General features: G+C 40.5%; 1 long non-coding RNA gene across 1 annotated transcript in view; it reads left to right on the top strand.

The window, feature by feature from the left end:
• The window catches only part of LOC133659850 (uncharacterized), a 44,509-nt gene extending 23,555 nt beyond the window's left edge, over window positions 1–20,954 (top strand). Inside the window, exons 3-5 of the long non-coding RNA XR_009827726.1 lie at window positions 9,892–10,019; window positions 10,355–10,492; window positions 20,591–20,954. This is a non-coding gene — a long non-coding RNA (uncharacterized LOC133659850). The remainder of the gene's footprint in view (window positions 1–9,891; window positions 10,020–10,354; window positions 10,493–20,590) is intronic.
• Window positions 20,955–22,082: the final 1,128 nt, after the last annotated feature.

Raw genomic sequence — 22,082 nt, 5'->3', positions numbered from 1 at the left:
ACCACAGTTCGCTCACAATAAACACTTAGGTATTTTTTACATGTGAATAATATAAATACAGTCTATTTTACAGCATTATTCACATGTGAATAATATACATATAGTCTATTATACGGCATTACTCACATATAAATAATATAAATACAGTCTATTATACAGCATTATTCACATGTGAATAATATGAATACAGTCTATTATATGGCATTATTCACATGTGAATAATATAAATACAGTCTCTTATACGGCATTATTCACATGTGAATAATATAAATACAGTCTATTATACAGCATTATTCACATGTGAATAATATGAATACAGTCTATTATATGGCATTATTCACATGTGAATAATATAAATACAGTCTATTATATGGCATTATTCACATGTGAATAATATAAATACAGTCTATTATACGGCATTAGTCACATGTGAATAATATAAATACAGTCTATTATACGGCATTATTCACATGTGAATAATATAAATACAGTCTATTATAGGCATTATTAACATGTGAATAATATAAATACAGTCTCTTATACGGCATTATTCACATGTGAATAATATAAATACAGTCTATTATACGGAATTATTCACATGTGAATAATATAAATACAGTCTATTATACAGCATTATTCACATGTGAATAATATAAATACAGTCTATTATACAGCATTATTCACATGTAAATAATATGAATACAGTCTATTATATGGCATTATTCACATGTGAATAATATAAATACAGTCTATTATATGGCATTACTCACATGTGAATAATATAAATACAGTCTATTATACAGCATTATTCACATGTAAATAATATGAATACAGTCTATTATATGGCATTATTCACATGTGAATAATATAAATACAGTCTATTATACGGCATTACTCACATGTGAATAATATAAATACAGTCTATTATACAGCATTAGTCACATGTGAATAATATAAATACAGTCTATTATACGGCATTATTCACATGTGAATAATATAAATACAGTCTCTTATATGGCATTATTCACATGTGAATCATATAAATACAGTATTATACGGAATTATTCACATGTGAATAATATAAATACAGTCTATTATACAGCATTATTCACATGTGAATAATATAAATACAGTCTATTATATGGCATTATTCACATGTGAATAATATAAATACAGTCTATTATATGGCATTAGTCACATGTGAATAATATAAATACAGTCTATTATACGGCATTATTCACATGTGAATAATATAAATACAGTCTATTATACGGCATTATTCACATGTGAATAATATAAATACAGTCTCTTATACGGCATTATTCACATGTGAATAATATAAATACAGTCTATTATACGGAATTATTCACATGTGAATCATATAAATACAGTCTATTATACAGCATTATTCACACGTGAATAATATAAATACAGTCTATTATACAGCATTATTCACATGTGAATAATATAAATACAGTCTATTACACAGCATTATTCACATGTGAATAATATAAATACAGTCTATTATACATGGACAGTACACGACCTTGTACTTGTTGTGTACTTTTACTTCAAATACTGGAAAATAGACTTCCTGTAAATCAGCTAATCAGAGCCCAGCTGAGTGATCTGTTTCGCTAACTGTGACTTTGTGGAGATTTGTGCTCAGGAGGGACTGTATTTCATGCAAGTTTGTGCGTGTGTGTGTGTGTGTGTGTGTGTGTGTTGAACTGGGAGTGAGGAAGAGGAGCAACATGATGCTGTAAATCCTCATCTTCTTCTCTGCCTTAACATCTCAGCCTGCCCCCCTCTTCCTGAGATTACACTGTGTGTGTGTGTGCATGTACGTGTGTGTGTGTGCCTTTTAAAGAAAAATCTTTAAAAATCCTGCCCACGAGTGTGACAGTGTGTGATAATAATAATCCCGTAAGAGTGTGTGTGTGTGTGTGTGTGTGTGTTGCATCTTCCTAGAATGCTAACCCAGCAGGCACAAGACATTGATACAACGTTGATTATACGTACGTGTCGTTTAAAACTGACTTTGAAACAACGTTGCAAAATAGTTGTATTTGTAAACTGAGACGATGTTGATGTCCAACGTTGGATCCACGTTGTTGGTTGGGGAAATGACCACATTTCAATGGTCAAATTTAACGTCGCAACCTGACATTGAATTAACGTCGTCAAAAAGCATGTTGTTTCAACGTTGTATTTGTGTTGCAGAATTTTGGTTGGGAAATGACCAAATTTCCATGGTCAAATCAATGTCAGAACCCAACTTTGATTAAACGACGTCAAAAAGCATGTTGTTTCAACGTTGTATTTGTGTTGTAGAATATTGGTTGGGAAGTGACCAAATTTCAAAGTTCAAATCAACGTCACAACCATCCATCCATCCATCCATCCATCTTCTGAGGTCGGGTCGCGGGGGCAGCAGCCTAAGCAGGGAAACCCAGACTTCCCTCTCCCCAGCCACTTCGTCCAGCTCTTCCCGGGGGATCCCGAGGCGTTCCCAGGCCAGCCGGGAGACATAGTCTTCCCAACGTGTCCTGGGTCTTCCTCGTGGCCTCCTACTGGTCGGACGTGCCCTAAACACCTCCCTAGGGAGGCGTTCGGGTGGCATCCTGACCAGATGCCCGAACCACCTCAACTGGCTCCTCTCGATGTGGAGGAGCAGCGGCTTTACTTTGAGCTCCCCCCGGATGACAGAGCTTCTCACCCTATCTCTAAGGGAGAGACCCGCCACCCGGCGGAAGAAACTCATTTCGGCCGCTTGTACCCGTGATCTTGTCCTTTCGGTCATAACCCAAAGCTCATGACCATAAGTGAGGATGGGAACGTAGATCGACCGGTAAATTGAGAGCTTTGCCTTCCGGCTCAGCTCCTTCTTCACCACAACGGATCGATACAGCGTCCGCATTACTGAAGACGCCGCACCGATCCGTCTGTCGATCTCACAATCCACTCTTGCCTCATTCGTGAACAAGACTCCAAGGTACTTGAACTCCTCCACTTGGGGCAGGGTCTCCTCCGCAACCCGGAGATGGCACTCCACCCTTTTCCGGGCGAGAACCATAGACTCGGACTTGGAGGTGCTGATTCTCATCCCAGTCGCTTCACACTCAGCTGCGAACCGATCCAGCGAGAGCTGAAGATCCTGGCCAGATGAAGCCATCAGGACCACATCATCTGCAAAAAGCAGAGACCTAATCCTGCAGCCACCAAACCAGATCCCCTCAACGCCTTGACTGCGCCTAGAAATTCTGTCCATAAAAGTTATGAACAGAATCGGTGACAAAGGGCAGCTTTGGCGGAGTCCAACCCTCACTGGAAACGTGTCCGACTTACTGCCGGCAATGCGGACCAAACTCTGGCACTGATCATACAGGGAGCGGACCGTCACAATCAGACAGTCCGATACCCCATACTCTCTGAGCACTCCCCACAGGACTTCCCGAGGGACACGGTCGAATGGTGTCTCTTGTTTGCGTGTTGGCGTTTGGGCTTGCTGGCGCTGGCTGGTTGGTCTCCGTGATCCTGTTGGCGTGTGGTTGCCGGTCGCCGTTTTTTTTTATCGCTTTGATTTGATCGGGTGGTGCTGGCTGTCTGGGGGTGTTGTGGCTGCTGTTTCTGCTGCCGTTTGTTTGTGGTGTGGGCGCCCGTGGCTGCTGGGTCTGGTGCAGGGGGGTGGCTGATGTTGTGACTGGTGGCAGCGCGTGCGCGTGGTGGTTGTCGGGGCTGACAAACTGTGTGTGTATGTATATGTGTGTGTATGTATATATATGTGTGTGTGTATGTGTACATGTGTATGTGTATGTGTATGTATATAGATATGTATGTATATTTCTGGGGGTACGTTGTGGGCCTGCCTGTCGGGTGGGGGTTGGGGGGGGGGGGGGGGGGGGCTCGTGGGGGCCCGGTTGCCGGTGGGGCGGGGGCGGTCTTCCCGTCCGGTTGCGGGGGGTCTCCGGGCCCCTCGGGCGGGGCGTCCCGCCTTTCTGTCCGTGTGGGGTGTGGTCTCTCGCTGGCTTGGGGTCTGGCTGCCCCCTGCTTTTCTCGTGCCTTGTCCTCTGCCGGGTGCATCTGTCTGCGGCCTGCTGCTGGCCCTTGTGGGCGGCGCGGTGGGCCAGGCTCTGGGGTTCCTGTCGCTGTCCGGCTTGGCTGCGTGGGGGCGGTGGCCCCTGGTTCCCTGGGCACCACACCTACTGTTTGTGGGATGGGTTCTCGGGGAGGCTGGGGCCGTACTCTGGCTCCCGCACACACTGGGAGTCAAATGTATTGTACATGCAAATTCACATAATACTCACATACATACATACACACATACATAGGTACCTACGCTCCCACATACATATACAAATACAGTACATATTTACACACTCAAAGTTCATACATCCACACGCACGCTCATTATACAAACATACACATACACATACTGTACATATACATTCACTGTAAAAACATACATATACACATACTGTACATATACACTCACTGTACAAACACACACATACACATACTGTACATATACATTCACTGTACAAACACACACATACACATACTGTACATATACACTCACTGTACAAACACACACATACACATACTGTACATATACATTCACTGTACAAACACACATACTGTATACACATACTGTACATATACATTCACTGTACAAACACACATACTGTATACACATACTGTACATATACATTCACTGTACAAACACACATATACACATACTGCACATATACAAGTACATATGCACGCATACACTCATGCACATAATCACGTTTCATCAAACGTATATTAACGTTGTTGCCCTAGGGTAAACTGGGTATGACACATGGCACACTGACGAAGCTTAACCTATTGTTGCTATAACAATCTAGAAGGTTAATGTAGGTTGCTTTTCTTTCTTCCCCTCCATTTTTCTGCATTCTTTCGTATCTCAAGTTATCATTACGTATATGTATTGTTGCATTTAAACAATTGTATTGTTGATAATAAAGGTAAAGTATTGGTATTGTTTATTATCAATAGCACTATTTCTATTGGTATTCATATTGCTCCATTTTTAGTGTAATAATGCTCATTGTCATTTCTGTATTATTATTTATTTTCGCGAACTGCTTATTTGCTATTACTTTTACCATCATATTTGTACGTGTCGTATTTGCTGATGTTGCTCTGTTGTTGTTGTTGTTGTTGTTGTGTTTGCTGTTGTTGTTTTTGTCTCTCTGTCTAATCCCCCTCTTGTCCCCACAATTCCCCCCTCTGTCTTCCTTTTTTTCTCTTTCTATCCCCTCCTGCTCCGGCCCGGCTGCACCAAATGATAATATAAATACATTTAATAAAGTCAAAATACAAATAAGGCAACAAGAGAAGTATCCTACACTTCTCTTTTGTAAAGTAAATCTGAACAGCCGATATGGGCATCTACATCTACTATATGATTTGCCTGAGAAGCTGGGCAGGACAATATAAAAAAAAAAAGAAAAAGAAAAAAAAAGAACCCAACATTGATTAAATGTCGTCAAAAAGCATGTTGTTTCAACGTTGTATTTATGTTGTAGAATATTGGTTGGGAAATTACCAAATTTGAATGTCCAAATCAACGTTAGAACCCAACTTTGATTAAACAACGCCAAAAAGCATGTTGTTTAAATTTTATGTTTGTGTTGTAGAATTTCGGTTGAAAAATGACCAAAATTCAATGGTCAAATCAACGTAAGAACCCGAAATTGATTAAACATCGTCAAAAAGCATGTTGTTTCAACGTTGTATTTGTGTTGTAGAATTTTGGTTGGGGAAATTACCAATTTTTAATGTTTAAATCAACGTTAGAACCCAACTTTGATTAAACAACATCAAAAAGCATGTTGCTTCAATGTTGTGTTTGTGTTGTGGAATTTTGGTTGAGAAATTACTAAATTTCAATGGTCAAATCAACACCACAACCTGACATTGAATTGATGTCGTCAAAAAGCATGTTGTTTCAACGTTTTAGACTTAGACTTAGACAAACTTTAATCATCCACAAGGGAAATTGTTCCACACAGTAGTTCAGTTACAAAGGCTAGAAAGGATAATGCACACATGGGCACAAAAAGAGGGTGAAAACAAAAGGCAAAAAGTAGACTAAAAATTTACATTATAAACAAAGAAAGATTTCTAACTTTGTTTTTATTGATGTTGTAGAATATTGGTTGGGAAATTACGTAATTGTAATGTTCAAGTTAACATCAGAACCTGACATTGATTACACGTCGTCAAAAAGCATGTTGTTTCAACGTTGTACTTGTGTTGTAAAATATTGGTTGGGAAATTACCAAATTTCAACGGTCGAATCAACGTCAGAACCTTACATTGATTAAAAGTCGTCAAAAAGCCTGTTGTTTCAACGTTATGTTTGAGTTGCTCAACGTCAGGACCTAATTCAACAAGTTCTCAACGTTGTTTCAATGTCTTGTGCCTGCTGGGATACTACGATTTTAAATCACATTAAAATATAATAATGTATGTATGTACTATTACTATATATGCTATAAAACAGTGTGTATGTATTTCATATAAAAACAAACAATAATTTCATTGGTGAGGTCAGAGGTCACTGACGTTGGGCCAAACTCCTCCAAGCGTGCCCTTAAAGGGGAACTGCACATTTTTGGGGAATTTTGCCTATGATTCACAATCCTTATGTTAGACAAGAACACATATTTTTTCTCTTTTTTTAATGCATTTTAAGTCGTAAAAAAAATGCTAGCAAAGGTCAGCTAACAAAAGTAAAAAGAAGCTGTAAAAACATTAAAAACCTACGTGAAGGTTTAATATACACGCTGTAAGTATATATGTGATGTAGTAACATTCATAATAATATGTAATATTTACATGTTTTGTTCATTTTAAGCATACGGTGGCGCATTAATTTCACAGACGCATCACAACGCTCGCTTTTCCCTTCAACAACAACACTACTAATCATGGCAGACTTCATGAGAGACAACAAACTAAAATAATAAGATAATCACTTACTGTACAATGTCTGCTCTCACTGGGATGCCGACTGATGGGATGTTTGTATCTTCCCGTTTAAATGAAGAATGAATCCTTATCCTCCCCAAGGGTGAACATTTCCGTGTCTTTCTCGCCATCTCCGGGTCTAAATTGGAAGTCAACTTCTCGATTTATGTCCACAATCTTCTACTATCCAGGTGAGAGGCATGATTTATAATCTAGAATTAACTTTCACCAACTCAGAGGAGATGCAGCAGCTCAATATGTCAATATAGCAGCACAAGACAGTTCGCCCAGTGAGATCAATTAGCCCCTAAAAGTAGTTCCTCTGCGTTAGCAATTATAATAACAATATTGCTAGTATTTGGTTAATAATCAGGTCAAATGGAGTATTGGTGGTGCTTTTTGGATGTTTTTTAGAGGGCTTTATGAGCAGAATTAACTACAATTAGCTACATTGTGGCGTTTATTTACGAGTTTGAATGCATTAAAAAAAGACAGGAGTTCTCGCCTTACCTCCAAGGATTGTGAATGAGAAGCAAAATTACCCCCCAAAAAGTGCAGGTTCTCTTCATGCACCTTACTTTGTGTCGTCACAGAATGTCTTTTGTTTAGTCTCGTGCAATTCCACGCTTGTGTACGCACACACTGTACTGCATACTGTAGGCGGTGCGAGGGGGCGGAGCTTGTGCAGTAAAAAAAAAAAGGTCTCTTCTTCCTGATCTGACAGCTGCTGCAGGTTCACGTCAAAAGCTCAGTTCTGCCGAGTCGGCACACCTCAGCGTCACGTCAAGTCAGCTTTTTAGACCCACATCCCAAAAGTTACCCACTTCTCTGTGTGTGTGTGCGTGTGTGTGTGTGTGTGTGTGTGTGTGTGTGTGTGTGTGTGTGTGTGTGTGTGTGTGTGTGTGTGTGTGTGTGTGTGTGTGTGTGTGTGTGTGTGTGCACCAGAGAGTTCAAGACAGATTGAGAGCTTGTGTGTCGTCTGAGGTTTTACTTTTTGCAGACTTTTAAGTGTATGTTTATGCATCTTCAAGAGATTGAGAAATGGGGTGACTAAGTGTGTGTGTGTGTGCATGTGTGTGTGTGTGTGTGTGTTCTTGTATTCTTACCCTTCTTGAGACATCAACAAGGAAAAGTACCTTCCATATGAGGACCGGTGAACAAATTCATAGTCCCAATAGGGAAAAGCATTGCATCTAATAGAGAGCCAAATACTAGAGTCTGTGAACATTGCTCCAAAGTCAGGATTTTTGTTGTTGAATTAATGTGCATACAAAAGCAAACATTGACAGGTGCAAAGGCAGCAATATATGATAAAACAAGACGGCAGCTAAAGAAGGGCTTTCCTATTTTCCCCCGAAAAAACCCGCCGGGTGAACAGCTGATTTCATGACTTCCGGTGCCGACGTAAGACAACCCGCGTCCCATATGTGACCATAGGATGAACAAATACACTACGCTACTAAGACTATAGTGGCCATTAACAGTTAGCTTCTACAGCTGTGTGTCCCAAAGTGCGGCACAGGGGTCATCTGTGGTCCGTGACCATTACAAAAAACAAAGAAATTGAGATCTAATTTGCACCCCTGGTGGTGAAATCTATCAAAATTAGGGTGGTCCCAAAAAGGAAGGATTTTTCAAATTGACTGTGTGTCGGTTTTAAAAGTGCTCCCCCTCTGGCCGACATATGTAATAACAAGTGTGAGTAAGAAATTGAAATGCGCCCCCTTTGGCCAAAATGTATAAAAACAGTAAAATAAATATATATATATAGAGACATACTGTAATAACTTGAAGTAAATAATGAAGATTAAAAAACAATTACAAACAAAAAATTAAAATAAAATTTAAAAAATAAATAAAAGCTCACCTTTTTTATATTCGCATAGTATGTATGTATTATTAATCTTGTAAATACAAATCTTTATATATCTAGAAAGGGTGGTCCTAAAGAGGGAGGCATTTTTCGGAGGTCTCAAAAAGGTAAGAAATACCAGCGTGTGTGTGTGTGTGTGTGTGTGTGTGTGTGTGTGTGTGTGTGTGTGTGTGTGTGTGTGTGTGTGTGTGTGTGTGTGTGTGTGTGTGTGTGTGTGTGTGTTATGAGCTGTCGTCCAGGATTTAGCCTCGCTGAGAGTTAATCTGAGTGTCGGCAGGATTCTCTAAAGGTTAGAGAGACGGAAAGGAGTGTGTTCGAAGCGTCGCAGCTGACCTAATTTGCAGCACACACACACACACACACCTACCTGGGTCGGCAGCGTAAACAAAACGCGCGTGAAATTGGCCAAATCGCACGTTCAGTCTCCACTGGCAGCATTGTGCACAAGCTGTGCAAAAAAGCACAGAAAATTATTATTTTAGACTATTTAGAATTAATATTGTTTAAAGGTTTTTGTTTACTATTCAAGAAACATAGTACATTTAGATTTTTTTTTAAATTGAACACAAAAACGAAAGCATTTTACACTTGAAACAATACATTTAGATCCATCTTCTTCCACTTATCTGAGGTCGGGTCACGGGGGCAGCAGCCTAAGCAGAGAAGCCCAGAGTTCTCTCTCCAAATATTAACATTGCTGTATGTATGCTTTTGACCCAGCAGATTTGGTCATATTTTCAGTAGACCCATAATACATTCATAAAATAACCAAACTTCATGAATGTTTTTTGTGACCAACAAGTATGTGCTCTAATCACTCTATCACAAAAAAATAAGAGTTGTAGAAATGATTATAAACTAACGACAGCCACGACATTATGTTCTTTACAAGTGTATGTCAACTTTTGACCTCGACTGTATATGTGCATGTACAAATGGGAAAGCACGTCTTTCGCTTTTCCTTTTAAAACATTTTTTTTTCTTCTTCCCCGCTGCAGTGACCCTTTAGAGGAGTGGGTGTCGGCCGAGCGAGCCTCAGGCACGCTCTACGCTCTGCGACCCAATTTATGAGCGCAAACACCAACACACACCTAACTAACGCCAGGCTTGCCAGCACAGCAGTCAGGTGACTTTCAAGCTAAAGCCTTCCTACATCTCATGAGGGTGTCACACTTTAGTTAAAGACGCAGTTGTAGGAAAGCAAAATGGGCGGGGTCAAACACAGTGCAAAGTGTGTTGATTGGTGGACAGGTCACCAGTGTCTTCCATCTTTAACTGTCATAATTATTCTTCCTTTGTGGAAGACGTTATCTAATAGGAACGTGTGTGTGTGTGTGTGTGTGTGTGTGTGTGTGTGTGTGTGTGTGTGTGTGTGTGTGTGTGTGTGTGTGTGTGTGTGTGTGTGTGAGTGTGTGTGTGTTTGTGTGTGTGTGTGTGTGTGTGTGTGCGCGTGTGAGACAGGCCTCACGGTGTCAGGAGATTTCATGAGTTCGGTGCTGAAGTGTGGAGGACGGCTGTTGGTGCGTTCAGGGACCTCTGGTTGTCGTCGTCACTGCCGTCTGTCAGCTGCTTTCAAGTTTGCTGAGGAGATGAAAGAATGTAGGTCCATGAACACACACACACACACACACACACACACACACACACACACACACACACACACACACACACACACACACACACACACACACACACGCACACTGAACTTTCTTTGGCGATTAAAATAAAATAATGGTAGGTATTAGGAAGACCAATTCATTTGAAATAACTTTCCCAATCAATGGCAACTATTTACATACATACAGATACATACACACACATACATATATATATATACTGTATACACTATATATATATATATATATATATATATATATATATATATATATATATATATATATATATATATATATATATATATATATATATATATATATATATATATATATATATATATATATATATATGTATATATATATATGTATGTATGTATATATATGTATATGTATATACAGTATATATGTATATATATATGTATAAATATATATATATATATATATATATATATATATATATATATATATGTATGTATATATATATATATATATGTATATACAGTATATATACATATATATGTATATACAGTATATATATATATATATATATATATATATATATATATATATATATATATATATATATATATATATATATATTAGAGATGTCCGATAATATCGGCCGATAAATGCGTTAAAATGTAATATCGGAAATTATCGGTATCGGTTTTTTTGTTTTTTTTAAATTAAATCAACATAAAAAACACAAGATACACTTACAATTAGTGCACCAACCCAAAAAACCTCCCTCCCCCATTTACACTCATTCACACAAAAGGGTCGTTTCTTTCTGTTATTAATATTCTGGTTCCTACATTATATATCAATATATATCAATACAGTCTGCAAGGGATACAGTCCGTAAGCACACATGATTGTGCTGGTCCACTAATAGTACTAACCTTTAACAGTTAATTTTACTCATTTTCATTAATTACTAGTTTCTATGTAACTGTTTTTATATTGTTTTACTTTCTTTTTTATTCAAGAAAATGTTTTTAATTTATTTTATTTTATTTTATTAATTTTTTTTAAAAGTACCTTATTTTCACCATACCTGGTTGTCCAAATTAGGCATAATAATGTGTTAATTCCACGACTGTATATATTGGTTGATATCGGTATCGGTTGATATCGGTATCGGTAATTAAAGAGTTGGACAATATCGGAATATTGGATATCGGCAAAAAGCCATTATCGGACATCCCTAATATATATATATATATATATATATATATATATATATATATATATATATATATATATATATATATATATATACATATATATATATATATATATATATATGTATATGTATATACAGTATATACACATGTATTGTGTAGGAAGCGAACAGCTCCTATATACATATACATATACATAAATATATATGTATATATACACTATATTGCCAAAAGTATTTGGCCACCCATCCAAATAATCAGAATCAGGTGTCCTAATCACTTGGCCCAATGATATGTTTTTATACACCACAGGTGTATAAAATGCAGCACTCTGGCATGGAGACTGTTTCTTCAAACATTAGCGAAAGAATGGGCCGCTCTCAGTGATTTCCAGCGTGGAGCTGTCATAGGATGCCAACTGTGCAACAAATCCAGTCGTGAAATTTCCTCGCCCCTAAATATTCCAAAGTCAACTGTCGGATTTATTATAAGAAAATGGAAGAGTTTGGGAACAACAGCAACTCAGCCACCAAGTGGTAGGCCACGTAAACTGACAGAGAGGGTCAGCGGATGTTGAAGCGCATAGTGCAAAGAGGTCGCCGAATTTCTGCACAGTCAGTTGCTACAGAGCTCCAAACTTCATGTGACCTTCCAATTAGCCCACGTACAGTAAGCAGAGAGCTTCATGGAATGGGTTTCCATGGCCGAGCAGCTGTGTCTAAGCCATACATCACCGAGTCCAATGCAAAGCTTCGGATGCTTTGGTGTAAAGCACATCACCACTGGACTCTAGAGCAGTGGTCCCCAACCTTTTTGTAGCTGCGGACCGGTCAACGCTTGAAAATTTGGCCCACGGACCGGGGGGGGGGGGATTTTTTTTTAATTTTTAAATTTTTTTTCATAAAGAAATACAATCATGTGTGCTTACGGACTGTATCCCTGCAGACTGTATTGCTCTATATTGATATATAATGTATATATTGTGTTTTTTATGTTGATTTAATTAATTTTTTATTTTTTTATTTTTTTAATTTTTTTATTTTTTTTTAATTTCTTGTGCGGCCCGGTACCAATCGGACCACTGCTCTAGAGCAGTGGAGACTCGTTCTCTGGAGTGAGGGATCACGCTTTTCCATCTGGCAATCTGATAGACGAGTATGATGGAGAACGGTACATTTCGGACTGCTTTGTGCCAAGTGTGGAATTTGGTGGAGGAGGAATTATGGTGTGGGGTTGGTTTTCAGGAGTTGGGCTTGGCACCTTAGTTCCAGCGAAAGGAACTTTGAATGCTCCAGGGTACCAAAACATTTTGGACAATTCCATGCTCCCAACCTTGTGGGAACAGTTTAGAGCAGGCTCCTTCCTCTTCCAACAAGCAAGGTCCATAAAGACATGGATGACAGAGTCTGGTGTGGATGAACTTGACTGGCCTGCACAGAGTCCTGACCTGAACCCGATAGAGCACATTTGGAATGAATAAGAACAGAGACTGAGAGCCAGGCCTTCTCGACCAACATCAGTGTGTGACCTCACCAATGCGCTTTTGGAAGAATGGTGGAAAATTCCTATAAACACACTCCGCAACCTTGTGGACAGCCTTCCCAGAAGAGTAGAAGCTGCAATAGCTGCAAAAGGTGGACCGGCATCATACTGAACCCTATGGGTTAGGAATGGGATGGCACCTCAAGTTCATATGTGAGTCAAGGCAGGTGGCCAAATACTTTTGGCAATATAGTGTAGATTTGTGTGTGTATGTATGTATACATATATATATATATATGTGTATATACCAGGGGTCGGCAACCCAAAATGTTGAAAGAGCCATATTTGAGCAAAAATACAAAAACAAATCTGTCTGGAGCCGCAACAAATTAAAAGCCATATTACATACAGATAGTGTGTCATGAGATGTACATTGAATTGAGATGACTTAAAGGGAACTAAATGAGCTCAAATATAGCTACAAATGAGGCATAATGATGCAATATGTACATACAGCTAGCCTAAATAGCATGTTAGCATCGATTAGCTTGCAGTCATGCAGTGACCAAATATGTCTGATTAGCACTCCACACAAGTCAATAACATCAACAAAACTCACCTTTGTGCATTCACGCACGTTAAAAGGGTGGTGGACAAAATGAGACAGAAAAAGAAGTGGCATAAAACACGTCCTAGAAAGTCAGAGAAAGTTATACATGGACACAAACTAAGGTGAGTTCAAGGACCGCCAAAATTAGTAGGACAAAACGGCGCTCGCCAAATACTCGAATCAGTGAAGCATGTTTAATATAAACAGTGTGCTTTATAACAATTAGGGAGGTTTATGTCATGTTTGTCCTCCTACAGAAACCATATTAAAACAAAAAATGTATTTTTTTCCCCTCATCTTTTTCCATTTTTCATACATTTTTGAAAAACCTTCAGAGAGCCACTAGGGCGGCGCTAAAGAGCCGCATGCGGCTCTAGAGCCGCGGGTTGCCGACCCCTGGTATATACTGTATATATGTATGTATATATTTTTAAATTTTTGTTGTTGGTGTTGTTGTTGTTAAAGAGTAGCTCATTCCTAACATGTCCTAATTTTTCATTTCAGCAAGAAGAAAAAATAAATAAATATATATATATGTACACATATATGAGGAACAATATCAGAGAAACATATTTTCTTGCTAAAAATGTAAACTAAGTCAGAAGCTAGTTGCCAGCGGTCATGTGACATTAACTCCCATGAATATTCACAGCCAGCTCATGATTCAGCGTGGGCCTGCGGACGCGTTAAAATTCGCCGATGTCGTTCACCCGGCGCCGGAGGGGCAGCCTTTCCACTTCACTGACTCCATGCACTTTCCTGCAGTGCCCCCTTTGGCCCTTGAGTTGCCATCTTAAAACAATGCCGGCGCCGTAATGATCGCCACCGCCTACGGGGCGTGACGGCGAGGTTGTGTCCCGCAAGAAGTAAACAGGTCGGCGCGCACGCAGCTACTATGCTGATGTGGAGCGCGGCATGTTGATGCGCGCCGGTGGCGGCGAGCTCGTAACGAGGGCGCCGGCGGTGGCGCGTGGGCGGCATTCAGGAGCCGTGGCCCGCGTAAACTCCCGCATTCAAGCGGAAGGGCCGTGACGACAGGTATTAAGCTGTAATTTAAGCATGCGGCTAAATGGAGCTGGAGTAACGAGGCCTTGAGCGGGTGTCCCGCCTGTCTCTCCCATCACTTCACCATGCGACCCTTGGAAACGCCTCCGCACTTCCGCTCCGCTGCCTCGCAACAATAGGCCCTGTTTTTCATTTGCAGCGCCGCCAAGGTGCTTTTATTTTTCATGTGAGTCCATGAAGATTTGACTGGAACCGTGTCAAAGCTTCCATCGTGACGACGGGTGAAGACCCTGACGCAACAATAACGTAACCTGAAAAAAGGGCAGACATCACAGGTCAGCTGACCTCAGTTTGACGTCCTTCACCCAGCGCTCAGTTTCCTGTTGCATCATCACCAGAAGGCCACAAAGATGGCTCCGCCGCTCCCAGTCTGTGGAACGCTTTCCCTGACCACCTGAGGACACCCCAGACTGTGGATGCTTTTAAAAAAGGCTTAAAAACCCTTTTTTAAAAAGCCTTTTTTTTAGATATATGCATACTAGTTTTAGCTATTTGGCTGTTCTAGTATTTTTATTTGTATTTATTTTGTATTATCTTTTTATTTAAACATTTTTTAATACACTGTAGCACTTTGAGGTTGTTTACTCAATGCAAAGTGCTTTTTAACAAATAAAATCTATTATTATTATTTTTATTATTATAAAGACCCCAAAACTTAACTTCCTTCCATGTCTTCATGGAACCAATTGGAAGATAATCAGACTACCAGGAAGTTAACCAACAGGAAATTAGCCACGCAACCAGGAAGTTAGCTGGACTACCAGGAAGTTAACTAACAGGAAATGAGCCAGGCTACCAGGAAGTTAGCTGGACTAACAGGAAATATAATGCCTTACCAGGAAGTGAGATAGACTACCAGGAACTTTACCAGGAAGTAAGCTAGGCTACAAGAAAATTATAACCAGACCACCAGGAAATTAGCCAGGCAGCCAGAAAGTTAGCCAGGCTAACAAAAGGTTAACCAGGAAGTAAACTAAGCGACTTTTTGAAAGTTTGCCAGGCTACCAGGACATTGTCCAAGCTACTAGGAAGTTAGCCAGCTAACATTCCAGGAATGTTAGCTGGCCTGCCAGAAAATATAATGTCCTTTCAGGAAGTTAGCCAGGCTACCAGGAATTTTACCAGGAAGTAAGCTATGCTACCAGGAAATTATAGCCAGGCTACCAGGAAGTTAGCTGGACTAACAGGAAATATAATGCCTTACCAGGAAGTGAGATAGACTACCAGGAACTTTACCAGGAAGTAAGCTAGGCTACAAGAAAATTATAACCAGACCACCAGGAAATTAGCCAGGCAGCCAGAAAGTTAGCCAGGCTAACAAAAGGTTAACCAGGAAGTAAACTAAGCGACTTTTTGAAAGTTTGCCAGGCTACCAGGAAATTGTCCAAGCTACTAGGAAGTTAGCCAGCTAACATTCCAGGAATGTTAGCTGGCCTGCCAGAAAATATAATGTCCTTTCAGGAAGTTAGCCAGGCTACCAGGAATTTTACCAGGAAGTAAGCTATGCTACCAGGAAATTATAGCCAGACTACCAGGAAATTAGCCAAAGTAACAGTAAGTTGGCCAGGCTACCAGGAATGTTAGCTAGACTACCAGGAAATATAATGTACTTCCAGGAAGTTTGCCAGGCTACCAGGAAGTAGGTTAAGTTAACAGGAAGTAAGCTACCAGGAAATTATAGCCAGACTACCTGGAAATTAGCCAAACTAACAGAAAGTTAGCCAGGTTGACAAAAGGTTAACCAGGAAGTAAACTAAGCGACTTTTTGAAAGTTTGCCAGGCTACCAGGAAATTGTCCAAGCTACTAGGAAGTTAGCCAGCTAACATTCCAGGAATGTTAGCTGGCCTGCCAGAAAATATAATGTCCTTTCAGGAAGTTAGCCAGGCTACCAGGAATTTTACCAGGAAGTAAGCTATGCTACCAGGAAATTATAGCCAGACTACCAGGAAATTAGCCAAAGTAACAGTAAGTTGGCCAGGCTACCAGGAATGTTAGCTAGACTACCAGGAAATATAATGTACTTCCAGGAAGTTTGCCAGGCTACCAGGAAGTAGGTTAAGTTAACAGGAAGTAAGCTACCAGGAAATTATAGCCAGACTACCTGGAAATTAGCCAAACTAACAGAAAGTTAGCCAGGTTGACAAAAGGTTAACCAGGAAGTAAACTAAGGTACTTTTTGGAAGTTTGCCAGGCTACCAGGAAATTGTCCAAGCTACTAGGAAGTTAGCCAGGTAACAAGTAGGATAGCCAGACTACCAGGAAGTTGGCCAGCCTACCAGGAATGTTAGCTGGACTACCAGGACATATAATGTCCTTCCAGGAAGTTAGCCAGGCTGCCAAAAAGTTACCAGGGAGTAAATAAACTACTATTTGCAAGTTATCCAGGCTACCAGGAAGTTAGCCAGGTGACCAGAAAGTTAGCCAGACTACCAGGAAGTTGGCCGGGCTTCCAGGAATGTAAGCTGGACTACCAGGAAATATAATGTCCTTTCAGGAAGTTAGCCAGGCTACCAGGAAGTTGGCCGGGCTTCCAGGAATGTAAGCTGGACTACCAGGAAATATAATGTCCTTTCAGGAAGTTAGCCAGGCTACCAGGAAGTTGGCCGGGCTTCCAGGAATGTAAGCTGGACTACCAGGAAATATAATGTCCTTTCAGGAAGTTAGCCAGGCTACCAGGAAGTTGGCCGGGCTTCCAGGAATGTAAGCTGGACTACCAGGAAATATAATGTCCTTTCAGGAAGTTAGCCAGGCTACCAGGAAGTTTACCAGGAAGTAAGATAGGCCACCAGTAAATTATAGCCAGACTACCTGGAAATTAGCCAAACTAACAGAAAGTTAGCGAGGCTGACAAAGGCTTAACCAGGAAGTAAACCAAGCAACTTTTTGGAAGTTTGCCAGGCTATCAGGAAATTTTCCTAGCTACCAAGAAGTTAGCCAGGTGACCAGGAAGGTAGCCAGACTACCAGGAAGTTGGCCAGCCTACCAGGAATGTTAGCTGGACTACCAGGGTATATAATGTCATTCCAGGAAGTTAGCCAGGCTGCCAAAAGGTTAACCAGGGAGTAAACTAAACTACTTCTTGAAAGTTTGCCAGGCTACCAGAAAATTGTCCAGGCTACCAGGAAGTTAGCCAGGTGACCAGGAAGTTAGCCAGACTACCAGGAATTTACCAGGAAGTAAGCTAGGCCACCAGTACATTATAGCCAGACTACCTGGAAATTAGCCAAACTAACAGAATATTAGCCAAGTTGACAAAAGGTTAACCAGGAAGTAAACAAAGCTACTTCTCCCAAGTTAGCCAGGCTACCAGGAAGTTAGCCAGGTGACCAGAAAGTTAGCCAGGTGTTGAGGAAGCTAGCCGGACTATCCATAATTTAGCCAGACTATCAGAAAGTTTATGTCTGTCTATGACTCGTAACTAAAATCTCAGTCCACAGAACCTAATATTATATGTTCATATTTGTTTATTTTGAAAATGTCTTTATGGTGAATCACGGAATTGTGCTTAGTGTCAACATGCTATTAACATATATGCTACGTGGCAATATTTCATTTGTTTTTGTTTATAATTCTATGTTAAAAACTCCCTCCTGTTACTTTTAGTCCTGTTACACTGTTAGAAAAAGACAAAGTGTTGGGGGCGTGGTTGGGAGTGAGGGGGTATGTGGTTGCGGAGGCGTGGTTGGGGTGCAGGCAGCATACCCCTTCCCCTTCGAGCTTTTCTGGATGAAATGAAATTCTTTTTTCCAATAATTTTGGAACTTGCAAGCGTATTTGTTCTTCTTACTCGTCGTCGCCATGTCTCTTCTTCGTTCTTCTGCTTCGTCTCCTTCTTGCTGTGTGTGCAGTTGTGCACTGAGCTCCAAAAGCCGTAGGTGTTATTGTAGCGACCCGGAAGAGTTAGTGCTGCAAGGGATTCTGGGTATTTGTTCTGTTGTGTTTATGTTGTGTTACGGTGCGGATGTCCTCCCGAAATATGTTTGTCATTCTTGTTTGGTGTGGGTTCAGAGTGTGGCACATATTTGTAACAGTGTTAAAGTTGTTTATACGGCTACCCTCAGTGTGACCTGTATGGCTGTTGACCAAGTATGCCTTGCGTTATCATTAAACCAGTTAAAAGATCATACAACGTGTCAGCATTTCTTGACATCTTCAACTAAAGACCATTGTTAAACCTGTCCAACGCTACATTAGTATGTGACTGGGCCGGTATGCTGTTTATATGGAGGAAAAGCGGTCGCCTGGACATCATGCGGCTGTTAAGGGGTGAATGTTTCAGGTGAGAGAGGACGCTAAAGGCAGTGTCTTTATGGCACGCCCCCAATATTGTTGTCGGGAAAAATTCGGGAGAATGGTTGCCCCGGGAGATTTTCGTCTCCCGGGAAAATCGTGAGGGTTGGCAAGTATGACATGGACTTGTTTCTTCAGCATTGTCCACACGTGTTTAAGTCAGGACTGTGGGAAGGCCATTCTAAAACCTTAATTGTAGCCTGATTTAGCCATTCCTTTACCACTTTTGACGTGTGTTTGGGGTCATTGTCCTGTTGGAACACCCAACCGCGCCCAAGACCCAACCTCTTGGCTGATGATTTGAAGAATTGAAGTTAAAGTTAAAGTTTAAGTACCAATGATTGTCACACACACTAGGTGTGGTGAAATATGTCCTCTGCATTTGACCCATCGCCTTGTTCACCCCCTGGGAGGTGAGGGGAGCAGTGAGCAGCAGCGGTGCCGCGCCCGGGAATCATTTTTGATGATTTAAGCCCCAATTCCAACCCTTAATGCTGAGTGCCAAGCAGGGAGGTAATGGATCCCATTTTTATAGTCTTTGGTATGACTCGGCCGGGGTTTGAACTCACAACCTACCGATCTCAGGGCGGACACTCTAACCACTAGGCCACTTGTTTCTTCAGCATTGTCCACACGTTTAAGTCAGGACTTTGGGAAGGCCATTCTAAAACCTTCATTCTAGCCTGATTTAGCCATTCCTTTACCACTTTTGACGTGTGTTTGGGGTCATTGTCCTGTTGGAACACCCAAAGACCCAACCTCCGGGCTGATGATTTTAGGTTGTCCTGAAGAATTTGGAGGTAATCCTCCTTCTTCATTGTCCCATTTAAAGCACCAGTTCCACTGGCAGCAAAACATGCCCAGAGCATAAAACTACCACCACCATGCTTGACGGGAGGTGTGGTGTTCCTGGGATTAAAGGCCTCACCTTTTCTCCTCCAAACATATTGCTGGGTATTGTGGCCAAACAGCTGAATTTTTGTTTCATCTGACCACAGAACTTTCCTCCAGAAGGTCTTATCTTCGTCCATGTGACGTCATGGACAAATAGCCTTGAAGAAAATGTCTTCCAACTCTTCCACTGCAGAGTTTTGAGTCGCAAACGTTGTGAAACTCGCTGGCTTCTTCCCATCATGGCGTTTTGACTTCCTGCTCGTATCGCTGAAGTCGGTCGCTGGGGAAGCGTCTCAGCTGCCCGTCGCCTTGCATCATCTTCAAAAGGCAGGCGGCGGACGTATTACAGCGTATTAGCGCGCGTGCCGTGATGGCGGATCAGGCGGTGGGATTCTGTCCGCTTGTGGATGATTCTACTTCCTCATCGGTGACAAGAGCGGCGATCCCGCCTTCTCCTCGTCCTGTTGGATGCTCTTCCTTCGCCCGCAGTTCAACGTGGTGGCGGAGAAGAAGGAAGAAAGTGAAATAAATCCCGGTCTTGTTTTCCTTCGCCAGCTCTCAGAAGTCACATCATCTTCTTATGGGTCTGCTGGGACTTGCTGCCACATCCCGTCTGGCCCCCAGCTTCTCTTGCGCCGTCCCCCCTCCGACAAAGTGCTTTTTCCTTCAGCGTCCCGTCATCCATCTTACGGTTTCATCCCTCGCTACGCATCCCCCGGGCCCCACTTGCCATCTTTTAAGTACCATGCAGTCTGGAGGCAGCGCGCTCGGGAGGACACGCCCCTTACCTCAATCTGCATAGAAGATCCCCCGGAGAACCAGCGTCCACTGTAGTGGACATTTGTTTTTTCATCTGTTTATTTTGTTGAAGTTATGCACAACACAACCTGTTTTCCTAAATGTGTAACTTTGACCAAAAAATGACCCAAAATGTCATTCAGAAATATAACAAAAAATAGACCAGACATAACTTCAACAAAAGGAATACACCAAAATCTAATGTCCACTACAGTGGATATTTGTTTTTTGCAAATGTCCACTGTAGTGGACATTTGTTTTTTTATAAATTATTTGGTTGAAATTCTGCATGACACAACTTGTTTCCCTAAATGTGTAACTTTGACAAAATAAATTATTAAAAATGTTATGAATAAATATGAAAACATTTACCAAATACTAATGTCCACTACGGTGGACATTTGCAAAAAACAACTGTCCACTGTAGTGGACATTAGTTTTTGGTCTATTTCTTCTGTTGAACTTGTTTTCTTGAATGTGAGACTGTGACGAAAGAAATGACCAAAAATGTTATGGAGAAATATGACAAAAAATACACCAGAAACAAATGTCCACTGTAGTGGATGTTTGTTTTTTATCTATTTTTTTGTTGAAAGTATGCAAAACACAAATTGTTTTCCTAAATGTGTAACTTTGACAAAAAATGACCCAAAATGTTATACAGAAATATAACAAAAAATAGACAAAACATAACTTCAACAAAAGGAATAGACCAAAAACTAATGTCCACTACAGTGGATATTCGTTTTTTGCAAATGTCCACTGTAGTGGACATTTTGTTTTTAATACATTTTTTGGTTGAAATTCTGCATGACACAACTTGTTTCCCTAAATGTGTAACTTTAACACAATAAATCATCAAAAATGTTATGAATAAATATGAAAACAATTTACCAAATACTAATGTCCACTACGGTGGACATTTGCAAAAAACAACTGTCCACTGTAGTGGACATTAGTTTTTGGTCTATTTCTTTTGTTGAACTTGTTTTCTTGAATGTGAGACTGTGACGAAAGAAATGACCAAAAATGTTACGCAGAGATATGAAAAAAATACACCAAAAAACAAATGTCCACTGTAGTGGATTTGTTTTTAATCTATTTTTGTTGAAAGTATGCATAACACAAATTGTTTTCCTAAATGTGTAACTTTGACAAAAAATGGCCCAAAATGTTATGCAGAAATATGACAAAAAATACACCAGAAACAAATGTCCACTGTAGTGGATGTTTGTTTTTTATTTATTTT

Source organism: Entelurus aequoreus, linkage group LG11 (assembly GCF_033978785.1).
Source record: "Entelurus aequoreus isolate RoL-2023_Sb linkage group LG11, RoL_Eaeq_v1.1, whole genome shotgun sequence".
Lineage (NCBI taxonomy): Eukaryota > Metazoa > Chordata > Actinopteri > Syngnathiformes > Syngnathidae > Entelurus > Entelurus aequoreus.
Note: the sequence above shows the minus strand (reverse complement) of the source record. Positions and strands in the feature narration are given on the sequence as shown.